General features: G+C 39.7%; 1 protein-coding gene and 1 pseudogene across 5 annotated transcripts in view; one reads left to right on the forward strand and one right to left on the reverse strand.

The window, feature by feature from the left end:
* PKIB (cAMP-dependent protein kinase inhibitor beta) overlaps positions 1-11,862 on the reverse strand; it is a 110,125-nt gene extending 98,263 nt beyond the window's left edge. For 3 of the 5 annotated variants that reach the window (XM_061131607.1, XM_061131606.1, XM_061131608.1), the window contains exon 1: positions 11,707-11,862. The gene's annotated coding sequence lies outside the window, so the exon portion shown is untranslated. The remainder of the gene's footprint in view (positions 1-11,706) is intronic. The other 2 variants (XM_061131610.1, XM_061131609.1) reach the window with 2 other exon arrangements.
* An 8,934-nt stretch (positions 11,863-20,796) lies between these two features.
* Positions 20,797-21,085, forward strand: LOC133048224 (large ribosomal subunit protein eL37-like; annotated as a pseudogene).
* Positions 21,086-21,342: the final 257 nt, after the last annotated feature.

Consider the following 21,342-nt stretch of genomic DNA (forward strand, 5'->3'; position numbering starts at 1 on the left):
AATAAAACTCATTAATGATAATTAAAGATGATCATATTACACAAAATTTCTTTGCACAAATCTTACTTACTTTGCAACTTAACTATGAAGACTATAGTCAACAATTAGGATATTTAAAAATATCATTATTATTATTGCTATTACTATCACAAAATAAATGTCATAGAGCCTACACACTAATAATGTTCATGATCTTTACTCACAAGCCAGTCCTACAGATTTAATGAGTGACTGTTTACGACTCTGTTTTGTTTTAACCATTCTGTTACCAATTTAGAGAATAGTAAACATTTTGGTAAATATCCATTTCCCCTTTGAGCCTTTCCTCCTGTAGTCATTGCATCTAATTTGTTGTTTCCAAAGATGAAGTTGAGACCCAGACCTAACAAATCAGAGTTCCTAATGCCCTGAGCCACAGGGACTGGCCCAGAAGTGGCGTGGGACATAAAGGAGGCAGACGTAAGCCTGCCTCAACAGGCTTATGACATTTTTCCAACTCAGCAAAGGCATAAAGAGTGGGTTCATGATTCAAGTTAGTCCATCTTAGGACTGGTGCCAAAGCTACTACATAAAGACACCTTTTTCTCTTTGAATTTAAACGAGAAGTTAGGTCTGAAGCTGTTGATAGCAATTTTTCCACCAAGCAGAGCCTGAGAATGAAGCCAAGTTGAAGAAAACTAGAGCCAAGAAGTAGAAGGAAACTGGGTCCTTCCAAAATAATCTGAGCTCTAGATCAAATTGAGACTGAAACCTGGGTTGCATAAATCTGATAAAATTCTCCCATTCTCCTTAAGCCAACTTGAAATGGATTTGCTATCATGAACAACTATAACATTTCTAGCTAATGCACTCTGGTGTCTTGACTTTCTCAACCCACTTTCTCAACCATTGACCTAGATTGAAAAGGTCATACAGAATGCTAGTGAAGAGTAAGAGCTATTACATACCTCAGATGAAGTAACAGCCTGTAGTTTAAAAGTGAAGATGAAGATTGCTAATACGTAAAAAAAGAACACAAGGAATTTCAAAAATGTGGAGTCTTTAAGTCAAGGACTTAAGCATAGCATCCTGGAAAACCACTCAATCCCAGGAAAACCAGGGTAATGGCCATGCTATTTGGGAGTATAGAGATTCCTGCAGTGATCTGCATAAACCAGAAGACAAGTGGTCATTAGGTCACAGAGCATTCGAGGCAGGTGGTGGCTTTGAGGCTGCTGGAACTGTAGAGGAAAGTGTGGTAAGCACACAGAATTCTTAGGCTCTCCATTGATTTGTGTTCATTGGAAACATGGAATTCACTGAGAAATATCTTACTCTAAGCCAGCAGAGCATGGAGAATAAACAGATGGATAAAAATCGGCCATCCCGATGAAGCCAAAAGACAATTGTAGATGTGACTCTGGTCGCTCAGTCATATCCGACTCTCTGTGGCCCCATGGACCGGAGTCTTCCAGGCTTCTCTGTCCATGGGATTCTCCAGGCAAGAATACTGGAGCGGGTTTGCCATTTCCTACTCCAGGGGATCTTCCCAACCCAGGGATCAAACCCACCTCTCTTATTTCTCCTGCACTGGCAGAAGGATTCTTTACCACTGTGCCACCTAGGAAGCCCCAGGTGTGACTCTTTGGATTTGTATTAAAAAAAAAATAGAGAGAGAGATAGGATGCTATGACAAGAGAGTTTCTGAATTTGAGATTTTACGAAGAAAAAATTCATATGATAAGTCCAGGGTGTAACTATAGAAGGGGTTGGGTAAAGACAAGATTATTACTTGAGTTGTGAAGGTCAAAAACCGAAAAGTTGTGGTGTTGGGTACAGACATGAAGTCAACCAGATTGGGGACAGGAAATGGATAGGAGAAGATGACTGTTCACTAGTTGCCGGAGTGTTCAGTGAAAAAGCAGTTGGAAGTGGTAAACAGTTCACAGGAATGAGCAATGGTAGTTGACAGTATAGCCAGTTGGCTCAAAGGAACAGGAATGAGTAAAAGAGGGTAGAGAAATAATGGTCTAGAGGTGGGAAGGTGTATGGAGGGCATGTGACCCCCCCTTCCTACTCTAGAATTCATAACTATGGAGTAATCAGCCATCTCCAATAGGAAGGACTCAGGGGGAAGTGGGAGAGCCCAGATTCGGGGCTAGAGAAAAAAGAAGAGGTTAAGAGGAGTTTATTGTGATTGAACAGGTGTTCCAGAGGGCATGATAGAATGGTTTTGAAGGAAGAATAAAAAGCAGAGATTAAGTCAGGGAGAAGCAGTACAAAGCATAATAAAGTTTCAAGGCAGAAGGGAGAAATGAATAGACAAATGATAAAAACAGAGATCTGAAGCATTGGAAAATGATGTTTTATAAGGCTAACAAAATTACATGTTTCAAAACTGGTAACACAGAATATAGGAACCAGAGAACTTAGGAAGAGCTAGCAGCTATGATGTGAGACATGAAATTCCTTTTCTTCCTGGGGTGAGGTGCTGAGTGACAGATGTGGATCACGGCAGGTTAGGGAGGCAATGAAAGAGCCTGCAGTCATGTGTAGGAATGGTGGCCAGGAAGGCATGTGGGAAGAAATTCTGTGGGACTTCAGGGTGAAGGGACAGTTACGACAAAGGCAGACTCCAAGCAGGTGCAGGGGCATAGGATGTTATTTCAAATCACTTACAGAACAAATAAGTTTGAGGCAAGATTAGTGATTAAACGTAATAACAATAAAATTACATTACTATATTTATGCCTTACTAAAACAACTTCTAAAGGATTAAAACTTTTCTAAAAAGACATCAAAGGTACTATTAAAAATGTAGATGAATATGTTTAAAGTGGGAAAGTCCTCCTTATAAACTATGAGAGAAGAAATTGATAGCTTTCACATCCATAAAATTTAAGTATTTTGCAAAGCAAAGCTCCCTACATAGTTAATGGCAAACAAAAGAAATTGATCTTAAAAACTGTTACTTAAAATATAATAGACATACAAAGAGTTAATATCTTTATGAATTAAAAGTTCTTGAAACAAACAAAAGAGAATTAAAATAAGCGAAGAATACAAAAAGCAATTCATACAAATAAATACAAAATATCCAATAAACATACTGACTACCTAAAAATGTTTAGCCACATTAGCAAAGAAATACAAATATGAACTATCTTTTCCTACTAAATTTCTAAATTAAAAATTTTTGAAACAGTACTAGTACATTGGTAAAAATTTTCAGTATAAATGGCAACAGGCTTCCTAGAAAGATATTTTGCAAAATGTTTTAAAAAATGGTTAAAAAGTGACTATCCATTGATTTATCAACTCCATGTCTAGAAATTTATTCAGAGAAATTAATAAGATAGCTGTGTACAGTGTATAAAGATCACAAATACAGTTATATACTATGGTATTGTTTACAAAAACAAATCTGGAAACATTCTGCATATTTACCAATAGGTATTAATTAAAAATGTAATAGATTAGTATGTAGCCATTAAAAAAGAAGATTTATTGCCTTTAAAAAATATAGTAAGATGATATATTAAGGGCATATGATATACTACTTTTGTTTTTTAAAAGATATATATAGGCCAAGAATTTTATAATTAACGGTGGAAATTCAGGTGGACCGTGATTTTCCTCTTAATTTCGAAAGTTTCTGATTTTCACTGCAGTGTATATTATCTCAAAAACACAACTACAAAGTTTTAAAGTTTAAAACTTAATGGTATTTTAAGTGGCAAACATTACCGGCCTAGAAAATAACACACGGAATAACCCTTTACAAGATAACAATGGAGAGTTGATAAAAATGAGATTGAAAGGAAAAAAAATCACTTGATTATACTTTAACATCTGCGATTCTTGGTGAAGGATTTACAACAGTAAGCACAGACTGTCCTTGGGAAAACAGAATTCTACATTTTAACACTGCTAATATTTAAAGCTACCCATTTTAATGATTTGTTTTTCTTTTTGTCTTATTTGTTTTGCTGTATAGGGTGCAGCAAAATTAAAATGTGGCCTAACTGGGAAATTCTGTTTCATACCTTGAAGAGCCAAAATTTTATCTAGCCAAAAACTGTGTCATGGGTCATTCTGCATAATCAGAAGAAATGTTATTTTTTAAAATTATTCTTTCTATTCATTTTTTATTCTGATAATAGTAATTTTAAGAAGAAAAAATAGGATAAAAACTGTATACCATTATTACATTAATAAAAAAACATATCCTTACAAAGGCACAAAGACTGGAAGACAGTCAATACTAAAGCAATTATGCTTGAATATTAGAATTGAAATTGTAAAATCTTTAAGTGTCTTAATAGTGTGTTGGTTTTATGACAAAAATACCTGGAAGAAAAGAGTTAATAAATAAAGTGAACCTTAAACAATCCTCTTGCAAGATAATTTGAAATGTCCTTATAACTTAAAGTGCTGTCCTTAGACACAATCATATTTCATTAATCCATATTTTAAGTGGATTACATTGAGAGAAAACTCACAAAGTGAAGAACTTAACCAATTCAGTATTAAGACCAATAATAATTACTGACAGGTGATATGAAAAGTTTTCCGAAAATTAGGTAAATTAAGATACTTTTTTAAAAGAGTTGGTAAACATGAACATCTATGAGTTTAAAAAATGCTCTTTCCTCCCATTTTACAGTCACACCTGAAAAGTTTGTTTCCTTTCAAAGCATTCAAACCTAGAATCCAAACATGGACTTCTCAGAGTTGACACAACTCTGGGCAGGGTTTTACTTGCTGGATTTTACTTGAAGTTCAATATTCTTTGGCAAAAATCCACAAACACCTCAGGGGGCTGACCCAGATCTACCACGTGAGGAAATTATTCCTCACTTTCCCTGAAAACATTCTTCTACCATCCCTGAGGCAAACAGAAAAAACTATGACCTCCCCCCATGTTGTAGACTGGTCCCATTTTCACACTGTCAAACCCACATGGCACGAATGAATGGAAAACCTGAAGGACCTTGTTTAGTCCTATACTTGGGTTGATAGCAGAGGACTCTGACCATGTCGGGACACAGCAGATGCCCTGCCCAAGTTATCATATTGCTTATTTTGTAACCATCTTTACAACTGATACTGAAGATGGGCACAGCTCAAGTGGACAGCAATCCAAAATCCAGTTATCAGCAAGGCTGGTTTCTTCCTGGGAACTCAGGAGAATCTGTTCCATGCCTCTCTCCCAGCTTTTGGTGGTGGCTGGCAGCTCTAGGAATCTCTTGAAGTCACGTAACTCTTATTTCTGCTTCCATTGTCACATGTTTGCCTCTATGAGTCTCTGCCTCTGTGTCTCTTCTCTTCTTATCAGGATACCAGTCATATTGGGTTAAGGGCACATCCTACTCCCGTATGACATCATATTAGGGAATTACAACTGCAATGGCCCTATTTCTAAATAAGGTCTCATTCCAGGAAGTACATGAATTATCAGGAGACCTCATCCAACCCAGGAAACCCACCAACTGTGTCCTCATTCTTCTATTGCCATTTTTGTAAATAGTCCTAGCCCTCCCTCAACCTCAAGCCAGGGTGCTGAAAAGCACCCTTCATTTCCACCTCCCCTTAACTTCATATCCCAATTATCATCAAGCCTAATCACTTTGCACTCCTAATATTTCTAGACTATGATACTCTTGTGTATCCCTAAATTCTTCATCACTAATCCATGATTCACTCTCTAGCATCTCTTGCTTGAGCTGTAATAGTCTGTCTAATACTCCTCAAATCCAATCTTCTCCAAGCTGCAGAGTATATATAGATAAATACATAGAAATTCATGGCATGTTAGAAAGATGCAGAGTTGCTTTTTGTGTTTTTCTAAGTTTTCACTCCTGTGAACAGTTCTGCTTCTTTATTGCAATGAACACAATTACGACAGACATCCTTCTTCAGGGACACAGAAACAGAGGCAGAGTGGTTTCTGTGCTAGACTTTGGCCTTTGTAACATCTTCTGACTTGATAGATTCTTTACAAACTTTCAGAATGCAACAAAATCCATTACATCTGTAGTCTGGATTTTTATTAGACTCTATTAGATTTGGGAAAGATAGACAAGAGGGTCTTATTTCAGTGTTTTGAGATTTAATATTATATCTGGCTCCAGAAGCTCCATGATACAAGTACTTATTCTCATTTTTTAATAAACGAAAATAATAAATGAATGTAACTGCATGAGTTAAAGGTTATCCTTAATTACACACACACACACACACACACACACACACACACACACACTATACATAGTGATTTCAATAACAGTGTTTTCTTATGGGACATATTAACCCAGCCCATAAAGATTAGTCTAGAAGTAAATCACTTCAGAGTCATTTAATATAAGCATGTTTGGGAAGACTGCTTAACTCTTTCTTATCTTCCATGAATTTATTCCCGAAACTATCATACTGAACCTCAGTTTCTTCCTTTCCTTCACCCAACAAGTGAAAACTTATTACCCATGCTGATTTCTGGGTTTCCCTGGTAGCTCAGATGGTAAAGAACCTGCCTGCGATTCAGAAGACCAGGGTTCAGTCCCTGAGTGTGGAAGATTCCCTGGAGAAGAGAATGACCACCCACTCTAGTATTCTTGCCTGGAGAATTCCATGGACAGAGGAGCCTGGCAAGCTACAGTCCATGGGGTTGCAAACAGTCGGACACAACTGAGTGACTAACACACACACATGCTGATTTCCACACTCCCAAAGGCCATTCATGCCTTTTCATCAGCACAGCAGATTTTAGGGCTAAGCTGGAAATAGTGACTCTATGGAGGGAGAATCCAAGATGTAGAGGAAGGCATTTAGCTCCATTTACACTGTCTATAAAAGCTGCTGCTGCTGCTCCCCAAACAAGTGTTCAAGCCCTGTTGGCTCCAGACTACTACTCCTCCATCATCTTCAAGGGTATCTATTCCGCTGGCCCGCTTTTCAGTCTGAGAAATCTTATCCTAACTAATTCAAGATTCTAGTTAAGATTATTTTCTTCTATTCAGAAACATATACAAATCTGAACCATTTTATTCTTAAATAGACAGCTCTGAACTTCTTTTCCAATAAGCACCCAACTCTTGGACACCATCATTTTTTAAGAATTGGAGTTATTAGAAAACATATATCCACTTTGATTTAAAGTCGCTTCAGTTGTGTCCAACTCTGTGTGACCCTATGGACTGTAGCCCATACAGCTCCTCTGTTCATGGGATTCTTTAGGCAAGAATACTGGAGTGGACTGCCATGCCCTCCTCCAGGGGATCTTCCCAACCCAGGGATCAAACCCATGTCACTTAAGATCTCCAGCATTGGCAGGTGGGTTCTTTACCACTAGCGCCACCTGGGAAGCCCATGTAAGTCCATAGCGTGCTTTATACCTGGACAGATGCATAAAACCATTATTTGCCATTGAGCACAAGAATGAAAAATATATCCCACTTGAGTATGAAGCAGATTACCTATTTGGTTTCTCAAAGTCAACTATACTTCCAATAAAAAGATAAATAATAATAATAATCACTTTTGGTTTTCTGCCTATGTTCAAGTGTTCTTTTTATGTAAGATCATTAACTGATAACGACTTATAAAAGGTATATCAAGGATCTGTGCTCAGTCATGTCCAACTCTGTGAGACCCCATCGGCTATAGCCCCCACGCTCCTCTGTCCATAGAATTTTCCAGACAAGAATACTGGAGTGGGTTGCCATTTCCTACTCCAAGGGATCTTCCTGACCCAGGGATCAAACCTGCATCTTTTGCTTCTCCTGCATTGGTAGGCAGATTCTTTATCACTGCACCACCTGGGAATAAAAACTACTGAGACCAACAAAATTCAAAAGAACATGCAGTTTTCCTTCTTTTTTAAAAACTTATTTATTTTTAGTTGAAGGATAATTACTTTACATTATTGTGTATTAAAGTAATGAAAGATAAACTGGAATTTACCCATAAAAACTTTAAAAAGTATAAGTCAATGAATAATACTGTGGAATATCTGATCAAAGAAAGAAAAGCTAAGAGAGTGTATATTCGGTGATGCGAATAAAAAAGGCAAGAGGAGAAGGGGACGACAGAGGACGAGATGGTTGAATGGCATCACTGACTCAATGGAGATGAGTCTGAGCAAACTCCAGGAGATGGTGAAGGACAGAGAAGCCTGGCGTACTTGCAGTCCATGGGGTCACATAGAGTCAGACACAACTGAGCAACTGAACAACAAAATGAAAAACCCCTGTGAACATTTAAAAACTGAAAAGACTAAAAAGAGCATGTACTAACCACAGGAATTTTAAAACAGGAAAACAGGAGCCCTGGATTTGTCCCTAATACATGATTTTTGCACATCAATCACTTAAACTTGGGCCTTAGATCTCTATATATAATAATAAAATATGTTTAATTAGTATGTAAAAGAATTATGTGGCATCATAGTTATGGAAGCTTATTTTATCATATGATTTATAGGGTGCTTTTTTCTATTCAAAAAGGAATTATTTTTTTTGTAACTCAATTAAAAATCTTGTGTTGAAGGAAAGGAAAACCACTGACTTTACTACCAAGCAATTCAGGTTTGAATTTCATCAACATCTTAAAATACAATTTTCAAATTGCTCAATTTCCCACCTTCACTGGAGACTGCAGGAAATTTAGTCTTAATTAGGCCTAATTTACCCTCATTTAGCATTAAAAGATACTGGGGGTGGGGAAAGAATAGGCAGAGAACAGAGGACTTTTAGGGCAGTGAAAATACTCCCTATGATATTACATTGATGGATGCCTGCATCTGCGTGCATGTTCAGTCAGCTTTAACTCCTGGCAACCCCATGGACTACAGCCCACCAGGCTATGTATGTCATTATATATTTGTCCAAAGCCACAGAATGTACAAGAGTGAACCCTAAGGTAAACCAGGGAATCTGGGTGAGTACAATGTGTCAATGTAGGTTCATCCACTGTAGGAAGGTACCACTGTAGGGTGTGATGTCGACAATGGAGTCGGTCACACACGTGTAGGGCCAGAGGTTACTTAAGAAATCTCTGTACCTTCCATTCAATTTTGCTGTGAATATAAAACAGCTCCAATAAACCTCATCTTCAGAAATACTTTATTTCTCAGAAAGGTTACACCTTTTAACAAATTTGCTTGCTGTATTTGAGCTCAAAATTTTTAAAGGAAGCAAAATGTTTCCTGTCCAACCTTCTCTCATTGTATATATGGAATCATACAAAATCTAGTCAGAAACATTTATTTCTCCAGAACTTTCTACATTTGGTAAATACATAATTTTTACATAAAATTCATTCTATAATACTTTGTCAAAGTTGGGCTTCCCTGACTGCTCAGTTGGTAAAGAGTCCATCTGCAATGCAGGAGACCCCCAGGCTTCCCTGTGGCTCAGCTGGTAAAGAATCCACCTGCAATGACGGAGACCTGGGTTGGATCCCTGGGTTGGGAAGATCCCCTGGAGAAGGGAAAGGCTACCCACTCCAGTATTCTGGCCTAGAGAATTCCATGGACTGTATAGTCCATGGGGTCACAAAGAGTCAGACACAACTGAGTGACTCTCACTTCGCTTCACTTAAAAAGTTAGATATATGTTTATCATACAACCCAGCAATTGCACTGCTGAATAACTATCCAAGGGAAATGAAAACATACGTACTCACAAAGACTTGCATATGAATGTCCTTAGCATCATGACTCATAATATCCTCAAAATGAAAACAACCCAAATGTCCAACCACTGGTGAATAGACAAGACAAAATGTGGTGGATTCATACAATGGAAAACTTCAGCAATAAGATGAGTGAAATGCTGGTCCACATTACGACATAGATCTCAAAAACTGTATGTTAAGTGAAAAAAAGCTATAAACAAAAGAGCACATATTTTATGATTCCATTTATATAAAATATTTAGAGAAGGCAAATCTATAGAGACTAAAGAAAGATTAGTAGTTGCCTGAACAGAGATTAATTCTAAGTGGGCATGAGGGATCTTACTGGGGTGATGAAAATGTTCTAAAACTGATTTATGGTCATGGATTTACAACTTCATAAAATTTCTTTAAAAATCATTGAAAGGGGTAAGTTTCTAAAAATCTAAACTTCTAGTTTAAAATTGCCTAAAGAGGAGAGAAAATTCTGTAACAAAACTGAAATCTGACATAATTTAAAATATCCTGTATAAGGTATTCCATTAGTCTTTGATATTTTGTTGAAGAAAGTTGTGGTAAATGTAAAACTAAGAAGCTTATTACTAAAAACTTTTTGAAAACTCTTTTGCAACACATACTTTACTTCAAAATTAAAACATTTGAGCTTCCAAAACACTGTTTTAGAAAATGAACTTCCTTATCATAGTGTCAATAGAGGGCTACTGATCAGCACCTGACAAGTAGGGGAAAAAAGGTTTTCAAAATGCTAATCTAACAAACCATGACCAAAACCTGTATCACTTACAGAACTTCCTGTGAGCTTTATGACCATCAGATCTCGTTTTAGTAATCCAAATTCTGACCTTTCTGAACATTAAATCACAGAACGAATTTTTTTTGTGTGTAGCAATGTCAATAAGAAGAAAGGCATCTTATGAAGAGATAAAGTGGACAGATGGATCTTGGATATATGTCTACACAGAGAAATGTAATACTCGGCGCAGTTCTAATCCATACTTTTTCAGTATTCAAACCATTAGTATGAGTCTTTTAGTTTTTAGTTTTTCCAGTTGAATCGTTAAGTGGTTATCAAGCATTGAATCTCCATTTTAGAGTCCTGCACAGACTCGGACTAAAAATTCCACCTGCAGGATTTTTTTGTTTTTGTTTGGGGTTTGTTCTTTTTTTCCAGTGCTTCCTACGTGCCCTACTTGTACCAAGCGCTCTTCCAAAGCAACCGTGTTCGTATGCGTTCTCTGGGATGAGCTCTACGAAGATGAAACTGACCCGTTCATCTGAGCTTCGCTCCGGCAGGGACTTGCCAGCCTGGAGAGCAGGTAAATTGGGGTCATCTCTCCCAGAGGGAACTATCGGGACCTTCCCCAACGAGCTGCTGCACATCAGCGATTAGGACCCATGCGCCCGTCTCCCGAACCCCTGCGACCACACTACACTCCTCTCCCTCCCTGGCTGCCGGCCGGTGTCCCAGACTCCACGAAAATCCAACAGTTGCAGGGAACCCACGAGTTCACTGGATCGAATTATTCCCAGGTTTTATCAAAGGAAATGGATGGAGGCTGATGAGGTGAGGTGACGGGGCTAAAGACAGCTCAACGCGAGCCGAGCGGGCTAGAACACTGCTGACCCCGTGGCCGCGAGGGGCTGCCTGGGGCTGGAAACGCGGAGCCCAGGACAAACGACCTGGCAGCACTCGTGCGAGAGACGAACGCTCAGCAACTCACGAGACATCACCAAAGTCCACTTTCAGGGCAGAACGGGCAAAAAGAGGTGATCAGACCTCCCTGGCTACCCCTGTTGACCTGAGCGCCCCCTTCCACTCTGCAAGGACCTCTGCGTGTTACATGATGTGGTCACTCTGGCCAAAGAGGCATCTGCTTGAATTCCCCCCAGCTCGCGCGGAGTGGCTGGAAAATAGGAAAGTTGCTCTTACCGCATGGTCGCTCGCTCAGTCTCCCCTACCTCCCCAAGTCCTTTCCCCTCCATCTTCGCTCCAGCAACCCCCACTCCACCTCCCCTTCACCACGTACGTACCAGCCGCGCACTGAGGTGTCCGCCGAGCCTGGGCCAGGTCGCGGCGCTCGGACTCGCCCGGCCTCTCGGTGGCCGCGAGCTGCGACGCTGACTCTCAGCTCGCTGCCGCCTCTACCGTCCACGAAGATGCGACCGCGTCTGAGCCGCTGCGCTGGAGCGCAGCCTGAAGGTGGCGGCGACCGCGGGGGCGGAGAGAGCGGCCGCCGGGACCCGCCCCCGGGCGTGGAGCGCGCCTCCCTCTCTTAAACCCCCGCCCCCGACGCCCCGGCCCCGGGTCGGGCTCGGGGCGCAACCCGCCGCCAGCCTGCTCCCCGGCCGGCGACACGGTGGGTCTTACCTTTCGGCGTCCCGGGCGGTGTTGTTTGCTTGTTTTTTTCCCTGCGTGCGCCTTAACAGACAATTAATCATCGATGGTCATCACAGAACCCTCGCCTATCACTCTGAGTTCCCCTGGGTGAGTGTTAAGGGTCTATTAAGAATTTCCTTGATGTGACTGAGGGAATTCGCTTTCCTCCCTTCTCCCAGTAGACCCTCCGAAGCATTTGTGGCCCGAAGTGTCTGTCCCAAGGTTGCACTTTCATCGTGGCTGTTTGGAGAAAGTAGCAATGTGCGTGGTTTTCTTACCTGCACCCGAAATGTGGGTCTTCGTGTTTATTACCGCATTATTTTAGCAAATTGAGAAGTCATGTGCAATGTAGACAACTCTAGGGGAAAGAAAAGCAGAAATCAGTGTCTATCACGCTACACTTTGAGGTTCTCAAGGAAAATGAAGTCCTTCTAATAAGGTCTCATTATGAACTTTAGGAAGCGTTATAGATGAATGATGATACTGCTATTAAAATTAAGGTGCTTTTCTCTGCTTCTTGAAAAGTTGGTTTCTCCTCACAGAAGCCCTGAGATCGCCTCTGGTTTCCTGAAAGGCATTATTAGTGTCCAAAGTCATCTTAACACCGATATGTTCACTGATACTGTGAACCCGATCTTCCAACCCAAGCGGGTGATACCTACCACTTCACTACTGACTAGTTCCAATGTTTTCATAGGCAAAGGCTATGAGATAGAAAGATGTTTTCGTTAATGTCCCCGCCAATAGTGCTGCCCTCGGGCTCTTTGAAGTATTTAATATTCCTACCCCAACACTGAGGCAATAATCATCTCTGTTTTCAAATAAATAAACTGAGGCTCAGCAAGGTTAAATAATTTGAATAAAATGAAATAGCTAGGAAGACTCCAATTTTGAGCTCAAGCCTTTCTTTCTTTAAGGTTGATTGACGTTCTTTAAATTATACCCTGTTACTAAAACTTACAATTTTTCTAAATGCTGACATTGGTACATTTTGTTTTCTAAAAACATGGTTGTTTGTATGGTTGTACAAATAGTAATTAAAGAGATTGAGAGTTATTCATATCTTTAGTGTAATTTCAATTGTATAATAAAATACAATATTGTTATTTAAGGCAAATTATTTAAGGCCCATTTATTTTAGAGAGCCTATGATAGAGATGCTAAAATGTTTGAATTTATGAGTTACACTGCAATAGTTAGATTTTTATGGTTTTGCAACTGTACTCCTTATACTCACACAATTTGTCTTGTAAAACCTGTTTTGGGGGGAAGTTTGATAAAATCATTAGCCCTCTCTGATACACCTTAAAGTTACATATTTGAAATCATCAGAACTACTTGAATGTTTCCTCCATGAAAGCTGTATCTTCAGTAGCTAGAGTAGTACCTGTACAAAATAGCTGCTTAATAAGCAGTTTTTATATAAATAAATAGAACCTCATTTTCTTCGATTAAAACAGAATAATGACTTAAGAAAACACTACCTGTAGTTTGCTTTTGTCTTTTTATAGTATATTGAAGATTTTTTGATAGCTTCTCATTTCTACTAGAAAAGTAAGGGAGATAATGGAATCAGGTAAAGAGCCTGAAGGTTTTGAGTAGCTGCAGTTGGGAATGATGGAACCTGACTATAAGTTAAAAAAAAAAAAAACCTTTCAAATTCAGGAATTCGTGATAGCAGTAGTTCCACACAATTGTGTGAATTTGTGTAAAATATGTGACTGTAAATGCAGAGAGTTTAATTAATCCCACTTTGGGGTTTTACCAGATGATTTGATGGAAAGGCAAGAAGAAAACTTAGATGCCATTTTTAAAAGAATGGTTGAAGGACAGAGCTATGAGGTTCACTTAATAGTACATGAGAAGATAAAAAAGACATTAAAGGGGAGAGAAAAAGAAGCCAAAGAAGAACAAATCTCAATCAAATAAGATAGAGAAAAAGAAGTTGTAATCAGGAGGTGGGATAGATTTTTTGAACATTTTAGTAGCAGAATAATGGCAGGGTTGTGGAAGAGCTATGACTGGGGTTAGCTGTTCTCCATAGAATGAAGATCAAGCAGTTGGAGATTAAGTTATTGAAGAGACTAGCCATATGGACATTGAAGCTACCAATGGTGAAGCCATGGAGTAGAGAAGGAATGAGTCAGATACCAAAGTCTTCCATGACTGTGGTGAAACAGTCAGGAACTGAGTGAATGACTGTGCAGAATTGGGACAGAAGGTACATATCCAGGGAACAAGAGCCTAAATGGATCAAGGGCTGGTGTAAGAGGTGGGGCATGGTTCCAAAGCAATACTGGGTATCTATAGGGATGCCAGCGCTGCTTCTCATGGTCCCAGGGAGTGACATAATGAGAGGTATATATGCAAGGAAGATCCAGGGGAAACTCTTCTCAGAAGAAAGCTGATTTTTACCTAAAGCAAGAAAATGGATAAAGCATTGTGTGAATAGGTTATGAAGGTGGAGAGAATTTTCAGTAGTGAACAGGATTCCACATCCTAAGGGAAGCTGGGCTTAGGAGACAGGACCAACTTCATGGCGCTACGATCTGTGCAGTGGGACAGGGATCTACTTCTAAGAAAGCCCTGCACTTGTCTGAATGTTCTGATGTCCTGCCTTGAAATTCTTAATAATTTTTAAACAAGTGATCCCACATTTGCGTTTTGTGTTGTTCCCCACAAATTATACAGCCAGTTCTATTTGGAAGAAGTGGAGAAATGGCAATGTGGGTGAAGCAAGTAGTGCCAGCCTTCCAGGGGGCAAAGTATGGGAGAAATTTAAAAGCAGGAGGTTGTGTTTTGAGGGGAGTCCCGGGATGGTGGGAGAAGGGGGTGTGGCCTCAAGGTTTCAATAACATCTAGGTTCCCTCTCTTTAGGGCAGGCTAGCTGAGACCTGGGCAGGAGAGGCGGACAGCAGTCTCATCAGCCTCCTCCAGGTCTGTGTCATCTATTAGTTTGCTAGAGTTTTTGTTAACGAATTACCACATTTTGTGACTTGAGCCAGCATAATTTTACTCTCTCACAATTCTAGAAACCATAAGTTCAGAATCCAGTGGCTTTTGGTGGCTATAGGGAATCATGGGCGTTCCCTGCTTTGTGACTGCATAACTCCAGTCTTCGCCTCCGACTTCACAGATCCTCTGTGTTTCTTCCCTACTGTCTGTATTCTCCTCTCCTTACAAGGACACTTTTTGGATCAAGCTCCACTGGGTTAATCCAGGATGAGCTCATCTGGAGCTCCTTACCTTAATAACATCTTCAAAGAGCCATTTTCCAAGTAAGGTTACATTCACAGATACCGAGGTTAGGACTTTGCCATACCTTTCCAGAGACCAGTCCACTACAGCGAGCTTGGCCGGGGCCATGGGAATAGCCAGGATGGATGACACAGGCAGCTGATAGCTTTTCAGGTCTGTTTGGCGAACCAGGACATTTATAATACAGTGCAGCTTACTGGTGTTTCTAAAGCTTTCCAGCCGTGAAATTGAATACATACAAAATCCAGAGATTAGCCCTATCCAGAGAGACTTTACATCCCTAGCCAGAGCTGTCTGTCCTTGGGGACAAATTGAGACCGGAATGAGGAGTTGTGTACCTGAGATTGTGCCAAGCCTGCTTACAGGGAACTGATGAAATGAGATTCCCCACTCTTCTTCACACTCTCCATACCAGAGGACATACGTGCTTCCCTGATATGAAAGGATAGCTTACCGGTTAACCATGTTTCATGCCTCCCCATAAATATGAGCTTTAGAAGGGCTGGAAGAGTGACCTGGTGCCTCCGTGGTGGAGACCCAGCTGGCCTGTCAAGCCGTGCCTTGTAGAGGACGATCTTGACCCTCAGAGGAGAGAAAGAGCGGTTGAGACTGTGTTACTGTGCTAATGATGCTGTTATTTATTCTCCTCCTCCCGCCGGCAGGAGCACTTGAGTAGCCAGAGCCAAATGGAACGTGCTTTGAAAAGCATCACACTCACTGGGCCTTTCTCCCTTCTGCTCATGACAGAAGAGAAACCATAAATTCCCTCCAGTGTTTTCTAAGTGTTGACCGTAAGAGGATCCCAGGTTGTGGCCGTGGGGCAGCAGCATAACTGCACTAGGGTTCGGATCCCGTTAGAGGAATACCCCGCCACCTGGGAAGCCCAGAGGCACGTCCCGCTTTGGGCGGCCTCTAAGGAAGTTGCCCTGAGATCAAGCACGAGTAATGCGCTGACCGGAGGCAGAAGGGGATTGAGCCTGAGCGGCTTGCTGGTTTCCTGATCCAGTCGTGTGACGGAAATGATCCCACAGCCCCACATCCACCAAGGGAGAGGTCGGGCAATGTAAAGAATGGGGCACAGTTGACTTCTGGGAGATCAGAGGCTGAGCCTGAGAGGCCGAGGAATATTTAAAGTTAGAAATTCCTCGGCGAGTATTCCAAGTTATCATTGTACTCAGGCGTCTCTCCTGTTCCTGGTCAGTGGGCTAGCGTTTCGTGGAGTAGCAGTGAATGTGAAGAAAACACTGAGATTAGAAGCCTTTGGTCTAATCCCAAGTGGAAATGCCACTGATGGTGTGAAATATCAGTAAAGGTAGTTTTCTCTGAAAGGGAGGTATCGGTCTAAAGGATGGCCTTGCTCTTAAATTCTTTGTCTCTGAATTTGCTTCCTTATTGAATTCAAAGTTCTCAGCCCCAAGTTTAAAATACCCACCCTCCTCTATCTCACTTCAGTTCTTATTTTCAAGTCAATACAAATCCTGTTTTCCAGAAAAGCTAATCAACTTGCCACTCTGTGTGATTTCCATGTTGCAACATTCATAATTGGTACAAGAGGAGATGGTTTCTTCTTGTCTCTCTTTTTTTTTTTTTTAACTATCTTCTACTCTTAAGCAATATCACTTAACTTCTTCAAACTTCCTGTTCACAAATAATCTATTTATGGAGATCTATTGATAAATTTTTTTCCACCCTGATCAATTCATTCAGACATGTGCCAAATTGCTGTCTAAATTTTATAACCTTTCTATCATGTGTTTGAGGAGTATAGCAATTTTAAACTGAAATAAAATATTCTCTTTAGTTTTTGTCAGGTCCTTAAAAAAACCTTTTTATATGTATTAATCATCCTAGTTATACCGTAAGTTTCTTAGCATGAAGCTTTTGTATTCTCTAATAGTACTTTCTAATTTATTCCAATAAATAATATAATTCTGATTGCTTTAGGATCAGTTTTAAAAATTGCTGGCTATCTGGCAGTGGTACAGTGTTGGCAAGGTGCTTGGCCCAGGGTTCACATTCAGTAACTATTTTTGCAAGAATATATAGGTAAGTTCTCATCTTTCTTCTCAATCACAGTTACATAATTGTACACAAAACACTAGCCAGTTTCCCTCCTTAGTTCAATAAAACACTTGGCAAAAGAATAAAAAGAAGCTAAAGAAATATAAAATTAACAAAGATATCTTTATGATTCAACAGTATGTGGTAATTATTTGCCCAAATAAACTTAATTTTTAACAACATATATAAGAAATAGATATGAAATATATATAAGAAGTATATAGTAAAGAGATTTTAATATGAATTGCTTCCATGTAGATTCATAAGGGCTTCCCGGATGGCGCTAGTGATAAAGAAGAAGTGAAGTTGCTCACTCGTGTGCAACTCTTTGTGATCCCATGGACTGTAGCCTAGCAGACTTCTCCATCTTTGGCATTTTGCAGGCAAGAGTACTGGAGTGGGTTGCCACTTCCTTCTCCAGGGGATCTTCCCGACCTGGGGATCAAACCCAGGTCTCCTGCATTGTAGGCAGACAGATGCTTAACCCTCTAAGCCACCAGGGAAGTCCCTGTGATAAAGAACCTGTTTGCTAATGCATGAGACATAAGAGACGTGGGAAGATTCCCCTGGAGAAGGGCATGGCAATCCACTCCAGTATTCTTGCCTGGAGAATCCCATGGACAGAGGAGTCTGGTGGGCTACAGTTCATAGGGTTGCAAAGAGTTGGACGCATGCACTCACAGATTCATAAAATCAGAGATGTGTGCTGTAAGATTAGATGACCATCACAATTTAAAAATTAACTCATAACTTCTAACATAAGGAATCTCAATGTCTCTAAAATTTTCTCTTAGTATATTAGAAAATACACATTTTATCAGAACTCCAGTAATATTTTCATAACATCTATTGTATTATTTTTTTATTGTATTATTCATAGTAGATATTTCTTGTGATCCTGGATTTCTCAGTAACTATGAATAAATATAATTCATGCTAAGTTGTCTTATAAAATAAGTTGGTTCTTCTTTGATTTGGGGCAAACTCTAATTTAACATCACTGAAAGAATTTAGGGTGGGTGGAATCTTCTATGAAAGGAAGCTTCTGAGATGTTCCTGGGGTATTTGAACTTGAAAGCTAGCCTCTTAGAAGTTTCTATGAAAACTGAGAATTTAAACTTAACCCAGTTGGGACACTTTTGGGGGGTAATTTTCCTTATACTGTACAGGAGTTAGAAAAGCTGTAAAAATTAACATTAGCCCATAAATCTAAGGCCAATCTCAACAAAAATATATATTTCTTAATTTAAAATATCTTAAGAGTTGAAATATAATCTTTGGCATTAACAGTTCACTGGGTTTCTTGAACTAGATGCATTTTAGCCCTGATTCTGCTTATTAGATACAATGCCAGATAAAATGTTAAAATAAGTAAAGCCTATCCCCTTTCTGCATCTTTTTCTTCTTTCCCAGCCATTTGGTTCTCTTATGAGCCGTGAGTAGATTTTCTAACACACTGACCCTCTCCATAACTTCTCATGCAGAACTCTTTGAGGTCAGCATTTGGGGAGTAGGGCAGAGTAACTGACATTGTGGAAGAGATTTTTAGGAAGATGATAATGTCTGAAGGTTCGATTTTAAGCACCATTCTGATATCTAGGAGGGGACATCTCTAAAAATCAGGCTTTACCATTATCAACTAACAGATAGGCATAAGATGAATCCTTTTTTGCAATTTTTATTAATAAAAAAGAAAGGGAGAGGTTTGGAAAGAAAGAAGGAATGACTGAAATCAATCACCTTAAAGATTTATCAGACAAGACCCCTGCTTTTCTGTTTCCAGTCTACTTAATAAAGATTCCTTTCCTTAAGTAAAAAGGAAGACTTTGATATATAATTCTGGGTTGACAGATTTTTTTTCCCCCAATAGTTTAAAGGAGTTGCTGTACTTTGTCCTATGTATAAAATAAGCCTCTTACTCTATGTTTTTAAGATTTTCTCTTTACCAGTGATTTTAAGTAATTTTATTATGATGTCTGCGCTATAGTTTCATGTTTTGTGCACTTAAGCCCCATTGCACTTCTTGGGTTGGAAGCAATACATCCATTTCTTCAAATACCCGTTCTTGAGGATTCCAAGAAGGAATCCTCAGAAGCAGATTAACTCACATGCTCCGTCTGCTTAAAGTTGTCCCACAGATCATTGGTGTTCATTTGGTTTGGGTCTTTTTCTTGTCTGTGTGTGTTTGTTTTACTAATTCTCTTATTGTGTCTTCAAGCTCACTGATTTGTTTTGTTCTATAGTGTTTGACTTGTTAATTCTATGCAATGTTTGTTTCATCTCAGATATTGGATTTTTCATCTCTGTGTGATCTCAGTCTTTTTCGTGTCTTCCATGTCTCTACATAATATGCTCAATCTTTCCTGTACTTTCATAAGCCTATGGGGTATAGCTACAATGAATTGTGTAACATCGTCACCTATTAATTCCCCTGTCAGTTTTTGATTGTTTCTATTGATTGCTTTTTCTCTTCACCATCAGTGATATGTCCATGCTTCTGTGCATACCTGGTAGTTTTTAATTGGATGCCAGATATTATGATTTTGCCTTATTGCATGGTGATGGATATTTTTGTGTTCCTATTCGTATTCTTGAACTTTGTTCTTGGCCATAGTTAGATTACTTGGAGAGTTTATCCTTTTGAGGCTTCCCATTAGGTTTTATGAGGTAGGATTAAAAAGAAACCATTAGACTAGGACTTCACTATGCTCCCCTACTGAAGTAATAACTTTTGTGGTCTACCTAATGTCTGTTGAATTATGACAAAAACCCCATGCTTAGGAACACGAGCTACTCTCAGCTCTGCGTGAGCTTTGGCGATTGGTCTTTGTGCTCTGCAGGTGGCTGTTGTTCCCCTACGTGCGTAAACTGATCTGTACCCAGCTGAAGACTTGAGGGGACCTTCTGGAGATCTCAGAAGCTTTCTCTGTGACATTCTGTCTGCACACCGGACTTTGCCTACAACATTTAGGTGCCCTGGCTCCCTAGATGGTCAGTTCCATTTCTTCGGCTCCCAAGAGATGGCCAGACTCAGCATGAGTGCCCCTCCCTGCACCATCACCTGGAGTCTCTCTTCAGACTCTGAGCTGAGGGAATCATAGAGCTTACCTTATTTGTTTCCTCTTTCTCAGGGATCACCATCCATTGGTGCCTGATGTTCATTATCTGAAAAACCTTGTCCCATGTATCTCATCTGCTTTTATAGTTGTTTCAGGAAGGAGAGTAAATGCGGTCCCTACTACTTCGTCCTAACTAGACACAGAAGTCCATTTAGTAATTTGTTTTTGCTTTTTAGCTTCAGTTGTTTTGTTTTTCACATAAATCCTTTCCCACAAAGCATGTAGTAATAGTTCACTGCACACGATGCACCTTTAATAAATGTTCTGGATTGAATGAAATAAATCTTAAAGAGGGGCAGAAGCAAGATGACGAAGGGAACCTCCTCGCTTGGGACGTGTTGGAATAAAACCATTGTGCTGCTACTGTGGCTATAACACCTACCACCTTTGGAAGTCGACTTGTGGCAAATGTGGCTACCCTGCCAAGTGTAAGAGAAAGTGTAACTGGAGTGCTGAAGCTAAAAGACAAAATACCAGTGGGACTGATTGAATGAGGCACCGAAAAATTGTAGACTGCAGATTTAGGCATGGATTCCATGAAGGACCAACACCTAAACCCAAGAGGGCAGCTGTTGCAGCATCCAGTTCGTCTTAAGAATTTCGATGAGTAAATGTGCAATAAATATTCTGGATTTTTAAAATATTTTTAAAAAGAAAGAAAAAGGGGAAATACTGTTCATCTACATTTTGCTCAGAGAAGGCTTTTCTGGAGAATTTAGTGGAGGAGGACACAATTCTGAGATAACCAGTTCTATTCTCTACTCTGTTCCTGATGACTTCTGTGGCCTTAATTTTTTATGCCTAAATTTTCATATAAAAAAGTAATGAATGTTGGCCTTCCTGTCTAAAATT

Source organism: Dama dama, chromosome 28, assembly GCF_033118175.1.
Source record: "Dama dama isolate Ldn47 chromosome 28, ASM3311817v1, whole genome shotgun sequence".
In the NCBI taxonomy this organism is placed as follows: Eukaryota; Metazoa; Chordata; class Mammalia; order Artiodactyla; family Cervidae; genus Dama; species Dama dama.